Below are 19,934 nucleotides of genomic sequence, written 5' to 3'. Positions count from 1 at the left end.
CCAAAATACTAAAAAACACAAATACTTCGCCAAAATATTCCTAGTAAAGAAAACCTGGCAAGCGAAGAAATACAAAAAGTACCCAAGTACCAGGCTTAACGTGGAATGTTTCCCACCTTCATTATGACAGATACAGGTATCTACAGAAGAGTTTCCACCTATTCTCTTTTAAGGAACAAACATTATAGCCTGAAAAACATTTATTTAAAAAAACTAACAATGTATTATATTTTTACTTGTGTCAAACCCTAAAGTATAATGTCATTCCTTAATGAAAACATATGAGGATGCTTAAATGTCATAAGGTTTGGGATATGTAATGTAGTATTTCTTTTGAAATTGTTGTTGATTTATTTCATCTTATTCAGCACCTTAAAATGTCAAAAATATAAACATTTGCTACAATAAACTGATTTCATAGGAAAGGCTATGCCTAGAAACTGGTTCTAATGACTTGACTTCTGATATAATTCCAGTGTCATAAAAAGAAGAAGACTAAAGCAGTCACCTTTTTTCCTCATTTAATGTTCTACTTGTTAAGCTACTACAGTTAAGTATCTCAACTGTATCTCAACTAAAACAATTTTCTACTACAAGACAATTCTTTTAGTTGGAAAGACTCCTCTTGAAAATTCCTTTCTTAACTTTCCAACAAAGAAAGAATTGCCTCATTAGAAAGAAAAAGGTTGTTTCTCTTTCTCATTATTGAAGTTTATTTCTGTTAGTAAAATTCTACTAACCTCATCACATTAACTAAGTAGTTACTAAGTCACCATTTTTTGGGGGCTTGATAAGTCATTCGTATTCTAGGGTAAATTTGATGGATGGATATTTTATAGTAATTTTAGTTTATATTTTATTTTAAAAGCATAGTTTTCATCACCAAGATTTCTAAAGCTTATCACCAGAAATATGACAGATCAGCATCATGAACCCCTTGATATGATGATGCACAGAGAACGACACAAGATTGTGTCTGTAGTATTCTTGCAATAAATGCATAACTTCAGTCAAAGAATGAGAAAATATCATATAAACCCCCCAAACTGAGGGACAATCTGTAAAATAACTGAAACTCTTCAAACATGTGAAGAAAATGAAGGAAACAAGAAATAACAGTTAAATGCAAAGTGGGATCTTAGGTAGGTTCCTAGAACAGAAAGGGAACATTGGTGAAAACTGAGGCTTAGTTAGTAGTATTGTATCAATGCTACTGTCCTGGATTTGATCATTGTATTATGTTTACACAAGATGTGAACATTAAGGGAAGCTGGGTGAAGGGTATATGGGTACTCTGCACAGATTTTGTGATTTTTCTGTCTAAAATTAGTTTAAAATGAAAAGTTAAAAATATTCCTAAAGTTTACTGAGAAAATATCATCAAAACATGAAAGGACAGAATCAAGCAACAAGCTAAGCTATTAATTTAACAATTCATTTCTATCCTGAAAAAGAAAGCTCTTTTCTTATTCTTCCTTTGTAAAATGATTTTTCAGATTCAGGTCTTCTGAGCAAAGCATGCTTGGATTCACCTGCTCTAACTGAATTATAGATTTTTCTTTAAACCACCTACCAGTTTTTCCCCCTACAGAGATGCATTTTATTTAAATGGAAACTTCAATCTGACAATTGAAATCTTAGTGAACTAATTTAAACATTTGTTATATGTCAATAGCAAACCCTTCTTTAAAAATTAACTAGAAGAAAAAACGAGTATATACTCCTAAAATCCATTTGTCAAAATTACACAATTATAAAGTAAAATGGATTACCACATATTTATAGCAGGAGAAATAATTTTAAAATGAGGGTGTTTTTCTATCATATTTATCTGGGTTTTATTTTATAGTCACTAGACAGTAAAATCCATCAAGCATTTTATAACTGCTCACATCACAAGTATTCAGTAATTATCTATGTTACTTTGGAGCCAACACTCAAGCACTTTGGTTCTCAGTTCTTTATATGTCAAATAAAGAGATCAGTCAAGATTTATATTATCCAAATATTAGCATGTGGCTATTTAAACATAATAGTTCAAAATTAAAGTAAAAAATTCAGCTTTGAATTTGAGAAACATTTCATGCGCTCAACAGCCACCCACGACTAGTGGCTACCACCCTGGACAGCAAAGATACAGAACATTTCATCATGACAAAAAGTTCTTCTGAGCAGTACTGTTCAAGAGGATCCCTACATTCTGCCTTTTCTTCCTTTTTTTTTTTTTGAGACGGAGTCTTGCTCTGTCGCCCAGGCTGGAGTGCAGTGGCTGGATCTCAGCTCACTGCAAGCTCCGCCTCCCAGGTTCACGCCATTCTCAGCCTCAGCCTCCCGAGTAAGCTGGGACTACAGGCGCCCTCCACCTCGCCCGGCTAGTTTTTTGTATTTTTTAGTAGAGACGGGGTTTCACCATGTTAGCCAAGATGGTCTCGATCTCCTAACCTTGTGATCCGCCCGTCTCAGCCTCCCAAAGTGCTGGCATTACAGGCTTGAGCCGCCGCACCCGGCCATTTTCTTTCACTTTTCTTTTCTTTTCTCTTCTCTTCTCCTTTCTTCCTTTCTTTCTTATTTTGAGACAGAGTTTCGCTCTTGTTGCCGAGGCTGGAGCTCAATGGCACGATCTCAGCTCACACAACCTCCGCCCCCCAGGTTCAAGTGATTCTCCTGCCTCAACCTCCCAAGTAGCTGGGATTATAGGCACCTGCCACCATACCCAGCAAATTTTTTTTGTATTTTTAGTAGAGATAGGGTTTCACCATGCTGGCCAGGCTGGTTGCTAACTCTTGACCTCAGGTGATCCACCCACCTCGGCCTCCCAAAGTGCTGGGATTACAGGTGAGAGCCACCATGCCCAGCCCTGATTGCGTCTTCAATTCTGTGCATGAGGCTGAACTGTGTCCCTCCAAAATTCATATATTGAAGTCCTAACTCCCAGGATCTCACAGTATGACTGTATTTGCAGATAGTCTTTAAAGAGGTAATTAAGGTTTAATGTGGTCACTAGTGTGGGCCGTAATCCAGTATAAATGATGTCCTTACAAGAGGAGGAGATTAGGACACAGACACATGAACATAAAAAGAGACCACAGCCATCTACAAGTCAAGGAGAGAGGCCTTGGAAGAAACAACCCTGCAGACGCCTTGATCTCAGACTTCTAGCTTCCAGAACTATGAGAAAATAGATTTCTATAGTTTAAGCCACCCAGTCTACAGCATTTTTTAGGACAATTCAAGCAAACTAATAAACATAATTTTTTAAACCCACACTATGTAGCCTATCAATTTGCCCCATCTTCCTGAACTGAAGTACAAGGATTATATTTCCTGTTCTAATCAAGCTGGCTTTTCTGTGATGAGCTGTTCTCAATCAGATTCTCATTTGTTTTCTATGAATTTTTGTACAATTTTTTTCTATATTCAGAATCCATTTATCAGATTGCATTTTTTCCTTTCACTGATTCAAGTTTTCTCCAACAAGTATTTTCCAGTTATTACATCCATCCTTTCACTTACCAGCAAAGCCTGGTGCTTGCCAATCTGTGCATGCTTAACCAATGTGCTGACTAAATGAAAAGTAAAGTTATTCACTATGAAATAAGTGCAAGGCCAACCTCAGATCAAATTAATTAATTAGTACATTTTATAACACTTTAATTTTAATATAGTTTTCAACACTAATAAAAACCTCAAATATAAATATTTTAGCTCTCACATCAGGGAGTAAATTTCACACTAGTTTCGGGTAGTAGAATCATAGGGAGTTTCTTGACTCCCATTTTAAACCTATCATGCATGCACATAACGATAACAGGGATTTCATCTATAAAACACTGTAGATCTAGAACATGGAGAATCTACAACAAACCTGTTTTATTTTATTTTTTTTTTTTGAGACGGAGTCTCACTCTATTGCCCAGGCTGAAGTGCAGTGGCTGGATCTCAGCTCACTGCAAGCTCCGCCTCCCAGGTTCACGTCATTCTCCTGCCTCAGCCTCCCGAGTAGCTGGGACTACAGGCGCCCACCACCTCGCCCGGCTAGTTTTTTGTATTTTTTGTTTAGTAGAGACGGGGTTTCACTGTGTTAGCCAGGATGGTCTCAATCTCCTGACCTCGTGATCCGTCTGTCTCGGTCTCCCAAAGTTACAACAAACCTGTTTAAGAAAAGGTTGGTATTCCTGAACAAATTGCCTTGTTTTGGTGTAATTTACAACTTAATACCGACTGGCAGAAGTACTTTTTATATGAGTAGTCTAGGTAGTTATAATACCACATCAATTATTTTAAAACGCTGGACTGTTGAAATGTATATTTAAAGTAGGTTAGCAGATTCTTCAAATTCATCCTAGCATCTTCCAGCATTTTCATATTTGGTTAGTATTTAGACCCAAGGAAGCTCAAGTTTAAGATACAACTCTGGTAAAATCTTAAAATATACGTTAATGATAAAATCCAGGTAAGTGTAATCATTTTATTTTCTACATTTATCAAGAAGATAACTTCACAATTTCATGTTTGGAATGGTACTTATGAGCAAGATGGCTACTAAAGGCATTTCTAAGGCTCTTGGGAGCCAGAGATACAAAAGGGAATTTGTACCCTCTTGCAGGCTCTTTACCACAGACTTCTATCAGGTTCTCAGCAGAAAGATTGGAGAGGCAGAGAGAGAGACTAAAGAAAGAATCCTGGATGAGGGGAGAGACTTCCATTTGGGAAATTCACAAAGTCTAGCCAAGACCCTTCTCCACAGGACCAAAATTTTAAACCAATGGGAGAAGAATACCCCTAAATCCTGTCATTCTCCCACTTAATCTGGATTCAGGTGAAGACCTATTATGGCTGGAGGCAAAGAGAATAAAACTCTGTAACTCTGTTGAGAGGAACAGAAAATAGTCCTGGATTCAGAGGTCTCTAACCTGTGGGACAGAGGCAGGAAACTCCTACACAAGACTCTCAAATACCACAAGGCTGAATTTACCTGCTACTGGGAGAGGGGCAGGATCACTGAGAAAGCCTCATTTCTGAGATCCTGGGACAAAGGGTCTATCCAAGACTGAGGCTGGACAAAAACAACAGAGAACCCCATTCTGTCCTCTATGATAGCAGCCTTCCATTGCAGGAAGGTCAAGACTGCAGAGACAGACCTTCTTTGAGGTGTGCACACACAAAAATGACCAAAAATTGAGTATCGAGCAGTGAGTAGAACCCTCTAGCAATCCTAAGCACAAGGTAATGCTCGAGATGTTTAAAGGCCATAGCATACTCATAGTAACCACACCAACAACAAAATCAAAATCCATTTCAACCCCTGAATGGACTAACGTTCATATTAACAGCCTAGCAGAAGAGTCATACCCATTTCTAGGAGGAAATAGTGTTAATCATTACTGTCCTCCATGCAATGTTTGGCATACAATGAAAAAAAAAATTACAAGATGTACCAAAAAGCAAGAAAACAAACAAACAAAAAAAAAAAAACACTACTCACTGTCAAGAGAGAAAGCAATCAACAGAATCATACTCAGAGATTAATCTGATCTTGAATATATCAAAGAAGGAAGTAAGACAGCCATGCTAAAGGTGTTAGTGGAAAGGAGGACATCACTTTCACTCAGATTGTGAATTTTAGCAGAGTAATGAAAACTATGGGAAAGAATCCAATAGAAATGTTAGAAATAAAGAACATAATAACAGAGGTGAAGAATGCCTTTGACAGGCTCAGTGAACTTGACACAGCTGCATAAAGTCGGTGAACATGAAAACATCAATAGAAATCAGCCAAACTGAAACACAAAGAGAAAAAAGAAAAAGAGTTTCTAAGATATGAAGCGCCATATAAACTATCTAACAAATGTTTAACTAGAATCATAGAAGAAGAAGAGAGAATGGCAGAGGAAATATCTGAAGACATAAAGGATGAGTACTTTCAAAAAATAAAAGACATGAAACCATAGGTGCAAAAAGCACAAAAACATATTATACATGGAGGAACAAAAATAGCAATTACAGTAGCTCCTTATTCATTGTTTTTCTTTCTGTGGTTCCAGTGACACATGGTCAACTGTAGTCTGAAAATATTACAGTATGATAAAATATTTTGAGAGAGGGAGAGAACACATGCATATAACTTTTATTACAGCATATTCCTATAATTGTCCTATTTTATTGTTGTTCATGTTGTTAATCTCTTACTGTGTCCACTATATAAATTAAACTTTATCACAAGTATGTATCTACAGAAAAAAACATAATACATATAGGGTTCAGGAATATCCATGGTTTCAGGCATCCACTGGGAGTATTTCAATATATCTCCTGTGGTTAAGGAGGGACTACTGTATAGTAATACTCCATCACAGACAATGTAATCCAGAAGACAATGGAGTGACAGTGTTGAAAGAAAACAATTCTCATCCTAGAATTCTACACATAGGAAAAATATCTTTCAAAATGAAGGTGAAATAGGGAGCTCAGACAATTTATTACTAGAAGATGTGTCCTACAAGAAATATTAAAGTTCTATAAGTGAGAGTATGATCTCAGACAGAAATGTAGATCTATACAAAGAGACGAAAGTATCTGAAAATTATTAAAATGAAGGTAATTATAAAAGGTCCAAAAGTATGATAATTCAAAGGAGAAATAATAGTCTTTTAAACAAACGATGCTAAAACAACTGGATAACCACATACAAAAATAAATAAATCTCAACCCATATTTCAGAGTCCATACACAAATTAACTAAAAATATAAAACTTCTATAAAATATAAAACTATAAAACTTGAAAAAATTCTTTGTGACCTTGGGTTAGGCAAAAATTTCTTAGATATTACACAATACCAAAAACATGATCTATTAAAAAAATTGATCACTGGAACTTCATAAACTTAAAAACGTCTCTTTGAACAACACTATTTAAAAACTGAAGAGGCCAAGGCAGTGGCTCATGCCTGTAATCCCAGCACTTTGGGAGGCCAATGTGGGCAGATCACTTGAGGCCAGGAGTTTGAGAACAGACTGGCCAACATGGCAAAACCCTGTCTCTACTAAAAATACAAAAATTAGCGAGGTGTGGTGGTGGGTGCCTGTAATCCCAGCTACTCAGGGGGCTGAGGCATGAGAATTGCTTGAACCCAGGAGGCAGAGGTTGCAGTGAGCCAAGATCATGCCACTGCACTCTAGCCTGGTTGATGAAGCAAGATTCTGTCTTTAAAAAAAAAAAAAAAAAAAAAATTTGAAGAGATCCTGGAATGCAAAGATGGTTCAACATACAAAAATCAATGTCATGACCAGGCGTGGTGGCTCATGCCTGTAATCCCAGCACTTTGGGAGGCCAAGGTGGGCAGATCACTTGAGGCCAGGAGTTTGGGACTAGCCTGGTCAACATGGCAAAACCCCGTCTCTACTAAAAATACAAAAATTAGCCAGGCATGGTGGTGCACACCTGCAGTCCCAGCTATTCCAGAGGCTAAGACAGGAAAACCACTTGAACCAGGGAGGTGGAGGTTGTGGTGAGCCAAGACTGCTCCACTGTACCCCAGCCTAGGTGACAGGGCGAGACTCTATCTCAAAATAAAAAAAAAAAAAAAAGGAGAAAACCTTTGTGACATTGGATCTGCAACGATTTCTTGAATATGACACCAAAAAAGCACAGGCAACAAAAGACAAAATAGATAACTTGGACTACATTAAAAAATGAAAAACTTCCATGTGCCAAAGGACACAATCAACAGAGTGAAAAGGCAATCCATGGAACGGGAGAAAATATTTGTAAATCATATATCTGATAAGGAATTAATATCTAGAATATACAAATAACTCCTATAACTCAACAATAACATTGTTATTAATTGTAATTAATTTTATTATATTTAATTTTATTAATTAATAAAATTAAAAACGAGCAAAGAACTTGAATAGACATTTTCCCAAAGAAGAGAAACAAACAGGTGCTAAACACTTGAAAAGATGTTTAACATCATTATCAAGGAAATACAAACCACAACCACAATGAGACCCCACCTCACATCCACTAGGATGGCACTATCAAAAAACAAAATCAGGGTTGGGTTGATGAGGATGTGGAGAAAGTGGAACCCTGGTACGCTGTTGGTAGGAATGTAAAATGGTGTAGCTGCTGTGGAAAACAGTATGGCTATTCCTCAAAAATTTAGAATTATAAAATCCAGCAATTCTACTTCTAGTTATATGCCCAAAGGCAGTGAAGCAGGGTCTCAAATAATTTTCTTTTTACCATTTTCTTTTTTCTTACATAGGTATTTCTTACATAGGTATTTTCTTTTTTCTTACATAGGTATTATAAATTTGAATCTGAGAACAGTCTTGCTTCCTCTATTTTATGAGCTGCTCCTTTAATAATCTGTCTTTCTAGAGCAGTATGAAATACAGCTTAGGGTCAGGCACAGTGGCTCATGCCTGTAATCCCAGCACTTTGGGAGGCCGAGGCGGGCGGATCACCTGAGGCCAGGAGTTCGAGACCAGCCTGACCAACATGGAGAAACCACATCTCTACTAAAAACACAAAATTAGTTAGGCATGGTGATGCATGCCTGTAATCCCAGCCACTAGGGAGGCTGAGGCATGAGAATCGCTTGAACCCAGGAGGCAGAGGTTGCAGTGAGCTGAGATCACACCATTGCATTCCAACCTGGGTAACAAAGAGCGAAACTCTGTCTCAAAAATAAATAAATAAATAAATACAATTTAGGAAGCAAAATGTTTTTGATTTCGGTCAATCCTCCCTGTTCTCTTTGTAGCTTCTTCATATATTCCTTTCATCAAGTATAATAAATGCTCCTATTAGAATATCCTATACAACTTCAATTTATAATAAATTTCAAAAGATACCCTGAAGGAAGTTCTACATGTGAGCTATCTCAGATGTGTTCAATCCTTATACCCACACCCCTCAATACTTTGCACATTAATTTTGGGAAAAAAAGTTCCTTTCTTTAATCTTCAAATCGAAGATATCACATTTCTCCCCCATTAGACTTATTAGCAATAATTAATACCTTAGGATTAATTCTGATACCAAAATTTTAAGTTAGCATCTCACATTTCAGGAATACTTGTTTAGAACTGTTGCGGTTCTCTGGCTGCTAATTTGGTTTCTTGTTTATAGGTACAGTTTTGGTAGTTTTACCTTAAGAAAGCTGTTCACAAAGAAATCACTAATTTGCTTAGCTGGAGAGACCAGTGATTCAGAAGACATAGTGAAACACCATTATGATCTCACATCTGAACACTGAAATAAGGGCAACCCAATTCTGTATTCTTGTGGCTGTTAAGTAAAGTTTCCCTTGGAAATGGACCAGCTGGCATCCTGTTGGCTTGAAATCTAGAGGAAGTTCAAAACACTTCAAAAACACCATTTGAAAGGTTCCTTAAACTGGAATTTTACGGTTTTTCCCTTATCTAAAGTCAAAGTTCTGGCCAAGCACAGTGGCTCATGTCTATAATCCTAGCACTTTGGGAGGCCGAGGCAAGCAGATCGCTTGAGCTCAGGAGTTCAAGGCCAGCCGGGGCAACATGGCGAAAACTAGCTTCTACCAAAAATAGAAAAATTAGCCGGGCATGGTGGCACGTGCCTATAGTCCCAGCTACTTGTGGGAATAAGGCAGGAGGATTGTTTGAACCTGAGAGGTCACGGCTGCAGTGACCCAAGATGGCGCCATTGCACTCCAGCCTGGGTGACAAAGGGAGACCCTGTCTCAAAAATAAAATAAAAATAAAGTCAAAGTTGTTCTATGAGAAAGTATTAAACTTCATTAAATTAGTTTATGTAAAATCAAGAAGAAAAAGTACTTCAAAAGGCTCTATTTTCAAAATAAGAGTAATATACTTATCTAACCTACAGAGTAATGGTACATGGGAATGGTCACTTGCAGAGTCTAAGAAAGCTGCCTCTCCCCCATTTCGCCAGGGCCTAGGACCCATAATTAGTCTCTATAATGGCAACGCATTGCATGTACTTTTTAGGCATGCTAATTATGTAGAACTGAGAAAAATTATTCCGACACTCTTTCAAAAAACAATTTAAAAATGGTGCAGCTGGGTGTGGTGGCTCATGCCTGTAATCCCAGCACTTTGGGAGGCCAAGGCAGGTGGATCACTTGAGGTCAGGAATTCAACACCAGCCCGGCCAACATGGTGAAACCCCATCACTACTAAAAATACAAAAATTAGTCGGGCGTGGTGGCGCACACCTGCAATCCCAGCTAATTGAGAGGCTGAGGCAGGAGAACTGCTTGAACCTGGAGTTGGAGGTTGCAATGAGTGGAGATCACGCCACTGCACTCCAGCCTGGGCAACAGAGCATGACTCCATCTCAAAAATGAAATGAAATGAAATGAAAATAAATAGGTTGCAATAGGTTTTTTTCTTAACATTATTCTCTGTGTCAGTAGTGGGGTCAATCCCCGACTATGAAAGCACTCCACAGCACTGCTTGTCTCAGGATCTGCCTGCTGGCTTGTCTACTCACTTCCCATTCCAGAACTGTGAACGCAGAAGCAACCAATATTGACTTAAAACTACTTGTGTGCTGCCTTCTGGGCTAGGTGCTTTCATATCAGCCTGTTGGCCCCAAGCCATAATAGGTCATCTTAGAAACTAATGACATTTTCAACAGTTTAGGGTCTGAATTTTTCTTTATAGAAGTTATCCTTTTAAAGGAAAGAAATGAAAACAATAATCTTGCATTATTTATAAATAATACTTATTGTCAAAGGACCTAAATGAGTAGCGATTTCAGGTCCCACTAGGCAAATAGCCTAGTATATGAAGGAAGTTTTCTATTAGATATAACTGAAAGCCTCCATTTGCTGGCAAGTCATTAACTTACTAATCACAGTACTTCTTGGGATCCTCTTATTAGATGTTTGCATTATTCTGATCTTTAAAAAAAAAAAAGTTTATTATATTGTTATTTTGAGATAGGGTCTGGCTTTGTCACCCAGCCTGGAGTGCAGTGACGTGATCACTGCAACCTCTGCCTCCCCCAGGCTCAAGCAATCCTTCCACCTCAGCCTCCTGAGTAGCTGGGACTACAGGCATGCAACCATACCTGGCTAATTTTTGTTTTTATTTTTGTTTTTTTTATACAGATGCAGTTTTGCAAGGTTGTCCAGGCTGGTCTCAAACTCCTGGACTCAAGCGATCCACCCTCCTCAGTCTCCCAACAGTGGGCCTGGCCAGTTATTCACCTGGCCTGTTATTTCTAGAGACAGGATCTCCCTCTGTTGTCCAGGCTGGAGTGCAGTGGTACAATCATAGCTCACTGCAACCTTGAACTCCTGGGCTCAAGCAATCCTCCTGCCTCAGCCTCCTGAGTAGTTGGGACAACAGGTACATGCCACCACAATTGACTAATTTTTAAATATTTTGTACAGAGGGGATCTTGTTATGTTGCCCAGGCTGGTCTTGAACTCCTGGACTCAAATGATCCTCCTGCTTCTCCCTCTCAAAGTGCTGGGATTACACATATGAGCCACTGTGCCTGGCCCTGTTCTATTCTTTATACTTCTGCTGGCACTTGCTTCTAAATGTCACCTCCTCTGGCCCTTGTTTTTTTTTTTTTTAATGTGCCTTGATAATCCCCCAGGTTTTACTTTCCATCTCAGATTTCTTCTCTGCCTAACAATCCACCACCTTTGTCACATAGTCTGGAATGTCTGGATCAACATACAATATAGTTGGCTACAGGTAAACAGATTGAGATATATGTTGACTTATGAAGTTTTACAGGAAGTTCCTATAGTGAACTAGAAATCACTTGGTCATGTTCTAGGAAACACAGTGGTTAGAAGTGAAGTAGAATTTAAGTACTAACACTTTTAATAAACATTGGAAGAAAATCCCAGAAATAAAAGTAGAATAGTTTTTTGGTTTTTTGTTTTTTGAGACAAGGTCTTACTCTGTCACTCAAGCTGGAGTGCAGTAGTGCAATCATGGCTCACTGCAGGCTCAACCTCCTGGGCTCAAGTGATCCTCCCACCTCAGTCTCCCAAGCAGCTGGGAATATAGACAAGTGCCACCACGCCTGGCTATTTTTTGTATTTTTTTGTAGAGACGGGGTTTCTCTATGTTGCCCAGGGTGGTCTTAAACTCCTGGGCCCAGGCAATCCACCTGCCTCAGTCTCCCAAAGTGCTGGCATTACTGTGCCTGGCCGAGAAAAGTTTTTAAAGAAACAATGTATCACCAATGTTACTGATAGCACACACACAAAAAATGATATTGGAGTGAAAAACATGGACATAAATTGTAGTCAGAAAGTGAATCAGAAGAGCTGGACCCTGCATATGATGAAGTTATAAGAACACCTTAAGCCATTTATTTTACATATATTATGTGTGTTCAAAAGAGGCTAGTATTAAAATCTATGTCCATGTAAACCTAAAAGAGTTGTCACAGTCATAGTTTAATTGACGATATTTTTTCTTGGTGCATCTTAGATCAGATAAAATATGGAATTTTACTCAGCTCTGGTAAAGAAAGCAAAACACTATTGACTTTTCTGAGGAAAATTAATCTGAAACAAATTACTTCAAAATGTATAGTGTATGCCTTTATCACTCTATAAATATTTCTGAGTTTCAAAGAATTTTGTTAAACATCTGTATTAAGAATCAATTGCTGTAACAGCTGGTTAAAAGTGCAGGCTCGAATCTGATGACTTGCTTCAAACTATGGCTGTAGTCATTTAATAGTTATGGGCCTTGGGCAAGTTACCTAACCTCATCAGGTCTCAGTTTTCTCATGTATAAAATTAGGGTTAATAATAACTATCTTTATAGGGTGATTTTGAGAAGTAAATAGCCTATGTAAATGTACTCCTGAAGACAAAAAATAGACACTCAAATGGTGGTACCTTCCATATATGCAGTCAATAAAGAATCCTCAAAGAACCTTCTGCGAACTGCTAAAAAGCTGAAAAGATTTAACATTAAATATTTTAAAGTGGCTCCTTTTGATTAGTGTTGTAAAGAACAGAAATAGAAATAATTTAAATCAAACCCAGTTAATGATTTATATTGTATGCACTCAATGATTTATATTGTCATTCTTAGTTACTACAGATGTATTATTTGTAACAACTTTAAACCTGTCATGTAACCTGAGAATAAATTTAGCAAGTTAATGAAGCAATGAGAAAGTAAGTAAACATAAATGATTCTAAGAAGTGGTATGGTTAATTTCTGATTGTGAGAAGGGAGAAGGGAATCTACGTTATGTGTACTCCATAAAAACATTCTGTACTTTAGTGCAGAGTTTCCCATTTGATTTGAGAGAGCACAGCAAAAGTCTAGCTCTACTTCCATTTTTATTCGCTACAATGAAGAGTCCCATAAGGGGCCCTGAGAAATGTCCTGGTTCCTATAACTGTGCTTCTAGCAGTAAGAGCAACATTTCTATGTGCTGACGAGCAGCTCCCATTGGAGATGGCTCCACACTGTAACATCTGCTAACACGTGTGCACTGTTTGCCTGGCACAGTGCCTTCTGTAGTCTTTGCCACATGCCCTAACGTAGCTGTGGCTGAGGAATGGAAATACCAGGGTGAAGGGCCACAGGCAGTCCCAGCTTCACTTCCACTTTGTATCCTCGCTGCTGGTCCCTACCCACGATATGCTAAAGCCTCTTAAGAAATTCCCTTTGAAAATTTTAAGCAGCTTATCCTCTTTTAGGAAGGAGATGTGGATGCTAACTTCTTGCTCAGGGATATGTGTGAAAGGTTCAAAGTGCCTTACAGGTGTTTTAAATACCTTAATGTAAATCGTAGTTTCCCTACATCAGTGAATTTGGAGGGCTGAGAGACAGATCTAAGGGAAGGGAATAAAAAACTATTCAGTGGACCTACTGCTAGTTCCTAAGTGAGAAGAAAAACAAATTGACCCAAGGTGATACTGTGAATTATGTATCTACTAGATTCATAAAAGTATTTTTGTTGATTTCCCTTTTTAAAAAACTGACCATTGATTAAAAGTTTCTTTGGAAATTTATTCAGGAAATGATATTAGACCATTCCACAGTGGGATGTCTTCAGAAAACCAGTCTTACATACTGAATAAAAAATTATGTTTCTTTCAACTCCTATGAATATACATCTATCTCTTGCCAAGAGTGAGATCAATTTATTTCAAGCCCATTCTCTTATTTACAGGGTAATAGCATTATAATTATTATAATATTCAAGATAGAAATGAATGTTTTTATCTGGCCTTCTATAATTTGATTTAACTTTGGAGGCAAAAATGCCACCATTTCCTTGCAGAGTAGGTCACTTAAGGAAAATTCACCCTAAAAATTGTTTAGCACAATATATAGTGTTGTTGGAAAACACCATAATAATTAAAATAAAAATCTCTCTAGGTACTGGCAGAATTGAAAAGATGCTTATTAACAGATTTTACCGAAGTTAAAATTGCATGAAAAGATATGGATAATTTTACAGTAAAATGTGTTTCCAAATTTGTCATAAATTTTCATCTTTTAGAAAACAGTAGTAACCAATAATAAACTTTTGCATTCAGTTTAAATTCGTTTTTGAAGAGGAGGCCAGAATCAAAGGATATAACATCAAATTATTTAAATGTTTGTTAATAGCATGTTACTTGTGGCAGAATCATCCCTATCAACTTCATTTATTTAATGCACATATAAGCTATGTAAATAATATGCAAAGGTAAGGACCCTGATGAAAAATATTATGCAAATGAATTCTAAGCAAAGGGAGATGATAATACATGAGTACAGCCCAGAATAAATAATAGCCTAGTCCACTACTGACTGCTCAGCTATTATCAAAAGAAGCTTTTCTTGGTTTTCCTTCTAAAGGCTTCCTGATCAGCCTCGATGGAAGCAAAAGTCTGCTATCTACAAGAACCAACTTTACTGGTCAATGTGATGAAGCCTGGCTGTATTCCAACTCCAGATTAGTTCAGCAAGAGTCACCACTTTAGCTACAGAAAGACAACACAACAGAAATTTCTTTCAGCAGGATATTTGCTTTGTTGTTTTTCCAGTATAGTGACAGTCTTGAGCATATTCCTCACAAAAACTCAGCTTCTCTTGATCTAACACCCTCTTTTGTAATCTGTGACTTTGAAAGAATTTTTCTTTGTATGAAATTGTCATGTATGATATCTGGACCAGAGACTTGGGTTTCCTTTAACCTAAGTATGAATTAACTAACACAGGCTATTAAATTCAAATGCTGTAATGGATGGGTACTTTGTCTTCCATACCACAGCAATATTAAGATGCCCACCGTAAGGTTTTTCAAACTGAACTACAATGTCTTTTTTCACATGTGCTATTCCTTTGCTCTGTTACATTAGGGGTAATTTACAATTGGCTATATGCAGTTATATATAAGGGTGTTGAGAATGCCACACAGAGATCACTGAAAAATAGGTGACTACTTTTAAACTAGTTTAGAATATGGATTAATAAAAACTAGTGATAATCAGATTATGCTAATCAAAAGGAAAAGTTGAGGTCAAATTATTTAATAGTTTGGTAAAGTATGGATTTAACAGATTTAAGTTATTGTTCTAAGGGCCTTAAATATCATAGCAAAATTTGCAAAACATATTTCAAAATGCAGAATAGTTACAAATATGGATGGACAAATAAAGTAGAAAGGATGTCCACATTTCTTTTTGAGGATATGGAAATAATAGATATCTATCATTAATACTTGAAAGACTTTACACTGTAGAGATGGATGACTGCATGCTTTGCCTATATTTATACGAAAAGTAAATAATTTTACAACAGTATGTAAACATGGATATCTGTGGAACTACTTCAGGCCTTACTGTTAACATTTGCTAGACTGCTTTCTATGGATGAATGCAGATTCTACTAAAACTAGGTTCTAAGTACTAAAATGTGCTTCTATAGGGTTACTTAGCTTATTAACAGCTTTCAGAAAACCATCCCAAATGACTACATAGTCCCAAGCTTGAGAGGGGCTTTTATCATATACATTATGGTCACCCATATTAGTGAACTGCTTATGTAAAAGTTTATGAGCTTGTGATAAGTGGTATTTTCCCTTATCTTTCAACCAGTTAAACTATATCTCTGTGACTATTACTTATTTATAGAAAACAAACTAAAGCCTGGAGACATTCTATATAGATCTGGAAGCATATCTGCCATGCTGAGTATTCTTCAAGAATAATATTAAAATGACTTGTGGCAACAAACTTCATATGCAAGCTAAAAAATGTTAGTCTTTTCAAAATAAGTCACTCTTTCAAATGCATTTTTGTAAAAGTTAATAAATTCAAGAAGAAAAACGCTTATTCTAGTTTCCATTTACTAATACTACTTAACATGATATTCACAAAGGATCTTAACAAACAGTGCTAAATGACATTCTGGATTTTAACACAAAAGTACCTTTTCCTTAAAATTTTTAGCAATTGAGAACCATATAACAAATTTCAATACAATTTGGGCATTTATATATCTTGACTCATGGGTTTCAATTGGAGGAGATGTAAAATGATTAAAGAAGCATTCTTTTTTTATCTGCATTATGATTTGCATTTCTAATTTATTTAGACAGGTGATGCTGGTATTGTGATGGTCATGTACAACTAAATGGGCTCAGTTTGTGTAATTTCTGAACTTAATCAATGTATTAAATGCAATAAATTAACATTTATTGTCTTTTATGTATCTAATATTTTGGAGGATACAGATGTTATTGGCTAGTGAACTAGAAATCTATTTCTTCCTATTTCCTTTCTCTCAAAGCTAAATAGTGAACAATTCTCTCATTTCTTCCATACCAGTCCTTCTCTATAGATTCCTTCCAGTTGTCACTACCACGACCTCAGGATGAGGGCACTAAAACACCTAACTGCTTCAAAGGCCAAAGCAGACGCCCCTCCCTCTGCCGGGAGCGCTCCTTCCCCACTTTACAGGCCAACTTCGATCCACTGGAAGGATGAGTTATGTGTGACTCCACAAGGAGCCTACTTTCATGATCCAGCCATACCACCGTCTGCCCTCTTCCCTCACTTGGATCTCTTCTTTTGTGGCACTTTTCCTAACAGTAATTATATAGTTATGCAATTATTTCTCTTATTCCCTCACTGAAGTTTAAACACTGTAAGAACAGAGACTGTTTACTTGTTCACTAACATTTGCCTGGCACTCAAATATTTGTTAAAACTGTAAAGAAAGTATAACATCAGAGAATGTTGAAGTAATCATGGAGAGAGCTTGGGGACTCTTCTTTGAGTTTCCAGAGCACCCCATGGATCACTACCTCTGCATCATCCATACTGGTTATATATTCTGCTGCCTCATGAAGCCCTTTGAGGGCAATCTTATTCACCTTTGACCTGGCACAAAGACATGCTCCATACATGATTTTGAACTAAGTAGTATTAAAACGGACCTATGCCAAAGAGTTGCTCATGCTCGGTCTGGACACTAACCACTTACATGTGTGTGCTCATGGTGATTTTAGATGCATAACTTGCTAGTTAAATGATTTCTAATTCATGTGATTATATATGTATATAACACGCCTACAAAATACTCCACAAAGATAACTGTGCTTTCCAGGTACTCCCAGACTCTTGATATGTTTCAGTCACTGGTTTACAACAGAACTACTTGAGCTCTTTATTTCAAATAAAATTTAGAAACTATTTCTGAACTATTAGGGCAATATTTTGCAGAATACCTTTGAAGCTATGTTACAAGTTTCAACTTTCTACTTCTAAGAAATGACTTTTGTTACCAAGTTCCCCCAGATGCTGTAAGGTTGCTATACCATTACATGCAAATCTGAAAACTTGTAGGACAAGTGTTCCAAATTTTGGTTATGTTATGCTGGTTTCAGAAACATAAAGCTTAACTCTCAGCGGGACTGAAACCTTTAGCCAGCTTCTTGGTAAACATGCAGACTGGATTCTTAACTATATTACCAAATCAATAGTCAAAAGAGCAAAGAAAGAATATAACATATAAGGAAAGTTTACCATGGCCTATAATCATGTAAATTATCTTAATCTAAGATCCTCTAATACTTTTGCTTTGTAAATGTAAACTACTAGTTACATAATCAAGAATACTATGAGCACACATACACACACAAGCACACACACTAAACCCTGTTAAGATATTTTTCTTTTTTGTTGAGAAAAGGCCTTGCTCTTGTTGCCCAGGCTGGAGTGCAATGGTGCAATCTTGGCTCACTGCAACCTCCGCCTCCGGGTTCAAGTGATTCTCCCACCTCAGCCTCCCGAGTAGCTGGGATTACAGGCACCCGCCACTATGCCTGGCTAATTTTTTTCTATTTTTTTAGTAGAGACAGGGCTTCTCTATGTTGGCCACACTGGTCTCAAACTCCTGACCTCAGGTGATCCACCTGACTCAGGTTCCCATAGTGCTGGGATTACAGGCATGAGCCATCGGGCCTGGCCAATATTTTTCAACGTAAATAGTTAAAAAATCAACATAGTCCAGACGCGGTGGCTCACACCTCTAATCCCAGCACTTTGGGAGGCTGAGGAGGGTGGATCATTTGAGGTCAGGAGTTCGAGACCACACTGTCCAACAGGGTGAAACCCTATCTCTAAGAAACATACAAAAATCAGCTAGGCGTGGTAGTGCACGTCTATAATCCCAGCTACTCAGGAGGCTGAGGTGGGAGAATCACTTGAACATGGGAGACAGAGGCTGCAGTAAGCCAAAATCGTGCCACTGCACTCAAGCCTGGGTGACAAGAGGGAGGCTCCATCTCAAAAAAATTAAAAAATAAAATAAAATCAACATGACCATGCTGACTTAACCGAAATACACAATATTTTCTTAAATATATTAAATGCCTATAGACTCAATACTCATTGAATTTCAACTACACATTTTAAAGATTCATAACTTATTTTTGCATCAAATAGTGAATCAATATTGTTAATTATCATCTTTCTGATATTTGGTCTCCATATGGTGAATTAAAATTTCTTCAAGACAGGTTAAGGAAAGACTGAAGTAGAGAAGCAAAGGATTCTAGAGTAAAGTTCTAGTTCTGGTACCTATCTATAGATTTTAGAAAAATTCCCTAACCATATGCTTTGGATTTTTCTTTCTGAAAAAGTAGAAATTGTATCTATTCTACTTCTCATGAGACAACTGTCCAAAAAAAAAAAAAAAAAAAAAGGCGTAGAGATAAAACTATAAAAAATAAAAATTATGAAAACACAGGATTAAATATAAACCAAGTAGGCCCTTTATTGAATAGACTTCTACACACTATACCATCTAATTTTTGGAAGTACTAAGGATAGTGCTCACTACCTAGCTTTCAAAGTTTTATACTGAGATTGCTGAATAAATGGACTCTTAAATGATTATGATTATTATTATTATTTTGACTAGTCAAGTAAAGCAGTGGGAGTGGAGCAAGATGATCTCTTAAGGAAGAAACATGAAGAACAACAAGGATCATCTTTCTCTCATTTGTTATCACTAACTTCACTGAATTAAAAACAAGTGATAGTCTTCCCTGGCCCTTCTGGGTATAACGCTTAAGTTAGTCTAGAACTTATATTAAGGACTGTAAGGTATGACTCACAGGTGAGATATCAAACAACACTACTTGAAGCACTAAATGTCTACAATATTTCCAAGTATAGCAGTATGTAAGTTATTAAATGTTTACATCTTGCTTTCCCAAAAATGGCATAATTGACTTCACTATTTTCCATTGATTGATATCATGTTTCAAAGAGAGCCACTAGACAGCACAAGTTGCATTTTGGTTTCTTTTTGCTGGTTATAATTTAATACTGCTAAAATCCATCCCCAAGTATAGAAGATTTAATTCAATCTATAAGTTTGAATCTATAAGCCTAGCTATTAGACAGCATTGTAGTTCAGAAAT

The 19,934-nt window shown here is 37.0% G+C and overlaps 1 protein-coding gene across 1 annotated transcript in view; it reads right to left on the bottom strand.

The window, feature by feature from the left end:
* Positions 1-19,934, bottom strand: part of HOMER1 (homer scaffold protein 1) — a 139,548-nt gene that overhangs the window by 26,652 nt on the left and 92,962 nt on the right. The gene's annotated exons all lie outside the window — the stretch shown is intronic.

The sequence above is a fragment of the Trachypithecus francoisi genome, unplaced genomic scaffold (genome assembly GCF_009764315.1).
Source record: "Trachypithecus francoisi isolate TF-2019V2 unplaced genomic scaffold, Tfra_2.0 Lachesis_group2, whole genome shotgun sequence".
In the NCBI taxonomy this organism is placed as follows: domain Eukaryota; kingdom Metazoa; phylum Chordata; class Mammalia; order Primates; family Cercopithecidae; genus Trachypithecus; species Trachypithecus francoisi.
This window is presented reverse-complemented; position numbering and strand designations above follow the sequence as displayed.